Below are 9132 nucleotides of genomic sequence, written 5' to 3'. Positions count from 1 at the left end.
CACCAGCATCTACTCCAGGCCTGCTGTCTACAGAGGAGGGGCTGCAATACAGTCCTCTTACCACACTTTCCAAATGACCCAGCTCCAGGAAGTGGAAAGCAGCAGTTTCTGATTTCCTCCACACTCAAAGCTCTACACCAAATCCCTTGAGCTCCAAGAGAAAACATGAGTTACAATGTGCTGAGTGTGCATCTCCTTGCCCTTCCTTGTTATGGGACAAACTGCACCTTGAGAACTGACATGTGCCCTCCCAGGTCAGGTCTTAAGGATCATCATATGTATTTCCCACATGTTTACTGTATGCCGGGCACTGTGCTATTTCTTTTTCAAAGCTACTCCCTCTATGAGCTAGGACTGTGAGGTCACTGAGGCTCTCAGAAATTAAAGCAATAAGTCCAGAGTCACACTCAACCATGTCTATGGCCCTCTTTATCCATTACCCGCCTGCCTCCATATGCAAGCCTAGCAACTCTGGTAGAAACCAAATGCATTGTATCAGGATAATCTGAGCATTTGTAAGGTCACCCCTTTCAAATATATATTATATATGTATAATATATATGTATATATATTTTTTTACATAACCAAATACAGCTAAAAGGGGAGAGATTTTCACATTATCCCCTCTTCCTTCATACAACTAGATAACCAATATGAACTATTCCAAAGTGCCTCTGCCTTTTACACTACTTGAAGGACATGTGAATGGTTCCTGATAGAAGAAATGGCTCCTGCCTTTAGATGTTTGTTTATAAAATGCAAGGGGTAGGTAAAAGTAGGTTTACAGTTGTCATAACAATAATATAAGAATAAACTTTCAGGGGCTGTGAGAGGTGCAGGAAGAGATTGGACAAAAATCTTACACCTATGGATGAGGACAGTGGCGGGGGGTAAGGGCATAGGGTGGGGTGGGAACTGGGTGGAGGGGAGTATGGGGGGAAAAAAGAACATCTGTAATAATCTGGACAATAAAGATTTATTGAAAAAAATAAAAATAAACTTTCTTGTACTCACAACTGTAAACCTATTTTTGCCCACCCCTGTATAGTTGAGGGAGACAATATATACGTGTGAATAAATGAAAGGATTTTCATGCAATAAAAACAAAAAAAAATTACCAAATGGTAAATACAGACAAAAGATATAGTTCAGTGGAGGCTATGAGATTCAACTGTGCCCAGACAACTTTGAGGGAAACACCAGCTAGAAGCTGTTTACATCCCTCCGCTCCCCTATAGCTGAGCTGGAGCGATTGGAGGCCTGGGTGTTGTTTGGTCCCCTCATCAGTTTTCCACAAGAAATACCTCCCCAGGATTGACATTTAGGGAAACCAGATGCACAGAAAGAGGTATGTTAGGCTCCACAGCAGCTCTGGGGATTATCCCACTCAGTTATGCCACTCTGACAGATTCATGGGTTTGCTCCAACACCTACCTCCTGGTATTCATGTCGCTGTGCAACCCTCTCCCCTACAGTATATGTGGGACCTATGTGCGACCTATGAATCCCTTCTAACCAATAGACACGGTAAAGGTGATGGGATGGCATGATTACATACACACAATTATGTGCTTCCATAAGATTGTAGTGCCTGTATTGCTGGAGCCTCTCCCTTGCTGGCTTTGAGGAATCCAAGTAGCCATGTTGTGGAACCCAACATAGCAAGGAACTGTATGCAGCCTCTGAGCTGAGGGCAGCCTGCAGCCAACAACCAGAAAAAAACTGAAATCCTCAGTCCTACCTAGAGCTACAAGGAAATGAATTTTGCCAGCAGCCTGAGTGAGCTTGCCAGTGGTTCTTCAGTCGGGCCTCAGATGAGACCACAACCCTAACTTACACCTTCACTGCAGCCTGATGAGATCCTAAGCAGAGAACCCAGCTAAGCTGTCCCCGGACTCTTGGTGTATGGGAACTGTGATTTAATTAATGTGTGCTGCTTTAAGATGCTAAGTTTGTGGTAATGCTGTTAAGCAGCAATAGAGAACTAACACAACACACTGGTGCTCATAACTGTCTTCTTCCAGTTTGTCTTATTATTGTTCATTGCTTTCATAGGCATTCATAGATGTAGACATCAAGGGGACGTGGTAACTCCAAAGGCTTTCATGGGAGAAGCACTGCCCATTTTTAAAGCTGGAAGCAACTTTAAAGATGCCACATAACACAGTATTGGACAAAGTTAATTGCCTGATATGCAATTTCTGTCTTCAAACTGCCTTCTGATTTCCAGTTAAGGAATTACAGTGGGCTGTAACTGGAGGTCCCTCATCTCTATAGCAACGGTGGGCTTGCCATCCAGGCTAGGTCAACTTCCCTGAAATCTGATGTTTCATTTCATCCTAGCAATGATCTCACCTTTTTCAGTTCCCCTGAAAGTTTGTTGCTTGGGTTCCTGGTTCCCAGCCTCTGGAAAGGCCTTGGCACTTTCCCACGTTCAAACCTGATTTTCAGCCCTCTACCCATTCTGTGGGCCTTTGTATCCTTCCAATAAATTTCCTTTGATTGAAGTTGCCAATCATTTGTGAGCCTAGTAACCAAAGGACTCTTACAAATCACAGAGGGAAACCCAAAGCCAAAGCTTCCCAATTCCCATACCAGTTAGTTCTCTGTTCCCTGGTCCTGGAGAAATACAGCCAACAAGTGAATAGAAAAAGTCTTCAGATATGCTTATCTCACCAGAAAATGCAAGCAACTCACCTATGTTCAAATGAATGCAAAGTGCCATTTAAAATACCTGGAAGGGAAATAGTTGAAATAAAAGGCACAAGGAATCTAGGAAACTAGAGCAATAGAATTTGATGAAAATACACACACACACACACACACACACACACACACACACACACACATATATGTATATATATTTTAAATCCAGCTTTAAAACATGTTTCCTCAGCCTTGTCCTTTTCAAGTGATTAGTGTTCCTACAGATAAAGGATAAGGAGATTTCCAAAACTTAAGCAGATAAGCTGTCTGAGCAATCCTATTAATAATATAGAAGACTATGGGTGGACTGTAGATTCTTTACAGTATATCATCACTTGGTAGTTTTCTAATCTTGAGGGCCTAAAATAGGAGATAAGCTGGAAGGAAACATGTCACTATTATATGTTTAAAAAAAGTATAACCTTTTATTTAACTTTTAAAGAAGTGGTTTTACATCTCAATTTCCTATGCATTCAGGTCAATTACTTACTCAGTCGGATAAGTAACTAAATGTGGACTTGTCATGATTGTCAACAATTCACAGAAAAATATAGGTAGTGAATATATTATCAGTGTCCTCCAATAGTCAAGTAATTAACTGCATTTTGAAAGGCTGCAAGAGAATCTTCCAGAGTTCATGAGTTAGGCTCAGAGTCTGGTTTGTCCTGTAAATACTGAATTCTATTTTTAAAATATTTATTCAATTATTACCCTATGCTCTGCACTGTTTTATGCAAAAATCATGCCTGTTACCCTACTTTAGACAATAAAAGATTCTCTGTATGAATCTTCTAGAAGTTTATCTTAAATGAAAACATTTTTATTTTAGAGACTATTGATTAAAATCTTTCTAAAATGATAAAATAAGTTCCCCAGATTCCTAAATAGAGTTCCTTGAATATAATTTAACTTTTTCTTCATGTTTAAGAAAAACATGAGCACTACTGTTTTGTTAAATTCAACAAACAATTTAAGCCACCTATGACAGAGTCATGACTTGGGGGCTATTAAATGTGTAGGTGTATATCCTCCTGAAATGAATGGCTCTAGAATATTGTATTTTTCAAGTTCTGATTCTATGGTTCTTTGTCTCCAACTTTTTGTGTGTTTGTTATCCTTACCCAAGGATATTTTTCCATTGATTTGTTTAGAGAGAATGGGAGAGAGGAGAGAAACGTACACATCAATTGGTTGCCTCCCACCCGCTCCCTGACCAGGGCCAGGGATCAAGCCTGCAACTGAGGTACATGCGCTTGACCAGAATCAAACCCGGGAACCTTCAGTCCATGGGCTGATGCTCTATCCACTGAGCCAAACTGGCTAGGGCTGTCTCCAACTTCTTTTTTATCAGCTTCAACTTTCCTCTTCCCTCCACTCTCATGATTAATCTCTTGTGTCCTGACCTAGGAAAACTGCAGGATTCCAGGGGAACTACAGGCACCACCCTTGCTTCTATACACCATTCCAAGTTAACCGTTGTAACTACTTAAGAAACGCTCTGTTTCTCCCCTGTGTGGTGAAAGCAACGAGCTTCTTCCCAGGTGTTTTCCTTGCCCATCAGTGGTCTTTCTCATTGTCCACAGGAATCCAAACTTGTTGACCATTGGAATCTGGGACCTGATGAGATGCCAGGAATGCTGAATATAAATTATACACCTGTATTCATTATCAAAATCCAACACTCAGACAATAAGAGCATTTCTACATGGAGATATCCTGAGAAACAGGACGAATCCTAGATCTATTAGGGAAAAGGGTGAGCCTTGAGGTATGAAAAGAATAATTTTTATTGAGCACCTCATTATATCTACTTCAAAACAATACTATGAGATGGTTACTAGTGGCCCCGTTTTACAAGGGGCATAAGGAGCATGTCACAGTCACACAGTATGTGTGCAAAGCCAGCATGTACTTGTCGTATGTCTAGTGACAAAGCCCGTTCCAGAACACCGCACGCCAGAGCTTCATCACATGGCAGCAGTCACGTGTTTTCAGAATGGGGTGAAACAGGCTGACTCCAGACTGTTCATGACTAATGAGAACAGAGCTTTGGGAGCATTACTCCCAAGGCGGGACCGCTATTTCTATTTCAGGCTGGCTGCCTACAGTGAATTACACTCAACTCATTTAAGCCAGAACGACCTTTCACACAAAAAACCCTTCGTGTGTGGCTGTGCTTTTGACTTAGCCAAAAAGAAGAATGCTTAGCCTTTTGGATTGACTGGTTGGCGACAGCTCTGATTCTCCAACTCAGCCTTCCAAACTTTCACTTCCACAGCTCCTCCTACAATCAATTACACAAGGTCTCATTTCTATAAGAAATCCCTTATTGCTCTAGCGGGTTTGGTTCAGTGAATATAGAGCATCAGCCCAAGGACTGAAGGGTCCCAGGTTTGATTCCGGTCAAGGGCATATGCCTCAGTTGCAGGCTCGATGCCTGGCCCTAGTTGGGGCATGTGTGGGAGGCAACCAATCAATGTGTCTCTCTCACACTGATGTTTCTCTGTCTCTGTCTCTACCTCTCCCTTCCACTCTCCCTGGAAATCAATGGAAAAATATCCTTGGGTGAGGATTAACAAAACAGAACCAAACAAACAAACAAACAAAACCCCTATGCATAACTCATCATGGTCTGCTTCCCTGATTAAACCCTGACTATACAATACCATGTGGCACTTTTGAAAAGAAATGGGGTGGGGGGATTTCGGTGGTGGCCAGGGGCTATCTACCACCCAGTGCCCAGGGAATAGGATGAGTCAGCTAGTTCGAACTTTATAAACTAGGGGCCATTTTGGTTGCCGATATTTTAATAGCCGCAAACCCAGGGGCTAAAACCTTTTTAAGTCCAAGTGCCCTTTACAAATGTATTGCATGGAACTCAGCCACATTCCACTACAGCTATCTGACCCAGCTCAGTGACCAGGCCAGGAGACCCTGCATCCCAGATCCCACCTGGCTCAGCTCAGCTAGAAAATGCATGGCCCGGAAGTCAAAGTCTGGCTCCTCATCCTAGTTCTGACCCCTAAATAAGGCACTGGTTTCTTCTTCGATCATTATAGAATGAGCTCAAATAATTTCTGAGGTCCCTTAGAAATAAACTTTTATGACAGGTAAATTTAAACTCACTAGTAATTCGTAGCACATAAGCAGAGCCTGTACTCAACCAAAAGAATTTTGTCAAATATATGGAAAGGGCTAATCCTACAGAGGAAAGGAGGCTCTTAATGAAACCACTAATCCTCAGACTTGAGCCTCCATGGCATTCCTCCTGGCTAACACCACATAAAGCAGATTTAGAACCTGCTGCTGTTATTATTGCAAGAAGTTGTAATTTCCACAAAACTAATCTTACAGGTTGTGAGTCCATTTATTCTCCTGTTGGTTTTAATATCTTGGCTTTTTCTACCAGTTCTCAATTTTCTTTTTGCTGCTCTGTTACAATATTTGAGATGACCTAAGTGATCGAGAGCTTCAGGTAGACATTTGAAGGAAGTGAGCAAACTGGCACCTCACTAACAAGTAGCTTTATGAATGGGATATCCTATATAATAAAAGCCGAATATGCAAATTGACCGAATGGTGGAATGACCGGTCGCTATTACACACACTAACCACTAGGGGGCAGATGCTCAATGCAAGAGCTGCCCCCAGGTGGTCAGTGTGCTCCCACAGGGGGAGCACCATTCAGCCAGAAGTCGGGCTCACGGCTGGTGAGCGCAGCGGCGATGATGGGAGACTCTCCCGCATCCATGGTAGCACTAAGGATGTCCGACTTACGGCTTAGGCCCGCTCCAGTGAGGAGCGGGCCTAGGTCGTCAGTTGAACATTCCCTGAGGGCTTCTGGACAGCAAGAGGGTGCAGGCCTGGTGAGGTCGGGATGGCCCCGGTGAGGTTAAAACAGCTCCGGTGAGGTTGAAACAGCCCCAGTGAGGTCGGGACAGCCCCGGTGAGGTTGAAGCGGCCCCGGTGAGGTTCAAACGGCCCCGGTGAGGTCGGGACGGCCCCGGTGAGGTTGAAACGGCCCCACTGAGGTCGGGACGGCCCCGGTGAGGTTGAAACGGCCCCGGTGAAGTCGGAAAAGCCCCGGTGAGGTTAAAACGGCCCCAGTGAAGTCGGAATGGCCTCAGGGAGGTGGAGACGGCCCCGGTGAGGTCAAGACGACCCCGGTGAGGTCAGGATGGCCCTGGTGAGGTTGAAATGGCCCTGGTGAGATCAGGATGGCCCCGGTGAGGTTGGGACGGCCCCGGTGAGGCCGAAACAACCCTGGCCATGTACGGCACCAGCAGGGTCAAGACGGCCCCAGTGAGGTCGGGACAGCCCCCGTGAGGTTGAGACTACCCCGGTGGGGTAGGGATAGCTCTGGTGAGGTAGAGATGGCCCCAGTGAGGTCGGGATGGCCCCGGTGAGGTCAAGACGGCCCTGGTGAGGATGAAACGGCCCCGGTGAGGCTGGGACAGCTCCGGTGAGGTTGGGACAGATAATGGGGACCAGTATAGACTGATGAACAGGGGTAGATGCAGAGGCAGAGCAGCATTGAACAGACTGTCAAACTACAGTGGGAAGCCTGGGGAGGGTTTTGGGGGGTTGGTTAAGAGATCAACCGAAGGACTTATATGCATGCATATAAGAATAACCAATGGACACAAGACACTAGGGGGTAGGGGCCGGGGGAATGTCAAGGGGGGGGGGGAAGGAGACATATGTAATACTCTTTGTAATACTTCAAGCAATAAAAATTATTTTTTTAAAAAAAAGAGGGTGCAGGCCGTCCTGAGGGATCCCCCCTCCCCGAGTGCACAAATTTCATGCACTGGGCCTCTAGTTCTAAATAACATAGAGCCTGAGGTTCTGCGGCTTGGGAAGCACCTTGGAGATCATCTCAACAAGAGGTTCCCAAACTTCCATCCTGGACCGTAACTTGGGCCTTCAAGCCAGTGCCAGGTTAGCTAAAGGGTTTCGTGTTCGATTCCGGTCCAGGGCACGTGCCTCAATTGCAGGCTTGGTCCCTGGCCCTGGGCATGTGAGGGAGGCAACCAATCAAATCTCTCTCTCACATGGATGTTTCTCTCTCCTTCCCTTCCACTGTCTCTAAAAAACAATGGCTCAGGTGAGGATTAACAAAAAGAAGAAGAGGAAGAAGAAGAAGAGGGAGGAGGAGGAGGAGGAGGAGGAGGAGGAGGAGGAGGAGGAGGAGGAGGAGGAGGAGGAGAAGAAGAAGAAGAAGAAGAAGAAGAAGAAGAAGAAGAAGAAGAAGAAGAAGAAGAAGAAGAAGAAGAAGAATCATCATCTCTTACCCTTAGAAACAGCATGGAGGGACCTGGAGAGTATTACAGTAAGCAAAGTAAGCCAATCAGAGAAAGACAATTGTCACATGATCTCACTGTTATATGGAATCTAATGATCAAAATAAACCGATGAACAAACTAGATCCAGAGCATGCAATACACTAATTTTGAAAGGGGATGGGGGGGAATTAACCAAAGAATTCTAACATCTCTTCTTGATTCTTTTTTAGAATTTCTATTTCTCTGTTTACATTACCTGTTATTGCATATTGTCTACTTTTTCCATTAATGCTCTTAGCATATTAATGATAGTTGTTTTAAATTCCTAGACTGATAATTCTAACATCCTTAAAGAACATGATGTACTGGGTAAAGAAACCTGGTACTGGTTCCCATGGAGGTTTATACTTATGAGTTTCTGCTCCTAAATCGTGATTCTCTGATTCCACCTATTTAACTCTCCAATATGGGGAGCAGCAGTTTATCCTGTGATCTCAATTTTCTGATGGCTCTAAGAAAAGTTGTTGATATTCAATTTGTTCAGCCTTTACTTGTTAGAATGGAATAATGACTTCCAAGGTCCTTACATGCCGGAATGGAAACTAGAAGTCCCTCAAGTAGTCTTCAAGTGGAGAAGGATGAGCCCTACGGTAGATGTATACAACGGAAGATAACTCACCACATGGATGAATCTCAAATACACTATGCTAAGTGACAGAAACTTGGTTCAAAGGGCTGAACACTGTGTGATTCCATTTACATAACATTCTGGAAAAGGCAAAACTTAGGGTTAGAGTACAGATCAGTGGTTAACAGTGGTTAGGGATTGGAGTGGATTTAACTACAAAGGGTTAATACAAAGTAATTTGGAGAAGATGGTGGAATTGTTCTATATCTTGATTGTGGTGGTGGTTATGTGAGTTCATGCATTTCTCAGAATTCATAAAACTGTACATAAAAAGTACATAAATTTAAAAAATTAATTGCCATTATAACATCTCATCTGAGTTGTTTGCAAACTCTGCTTGAAGATTTTCTGTGATGGGGAATTAATCTTTCAGGGGCCACGGGTCCTATGAATACAAAGCTTCCCCATGCTGTGAATGGGTTACAGGTTACCGTGACATTAAACATCTCAGCC

This window comes from Myotis daubentonii, chromosome 9 (genome assembly GCF_963259705.1).
Source record: "Myotis daubentonii chromosome 9, mMyoDau2.1, whole genome shotgun sequence".
NCBI classification, from domain to species: Eukaryota; Metazoa; Chordata; class Mammalia; order Chiroptera; family Vespertilionidae; genus Myotis; species Myotis daubentonii.
The sequence above is the reverse complement of the archived record's forward strand: the minus strand, read 5'-3'. Positions refer to the sequence as shown.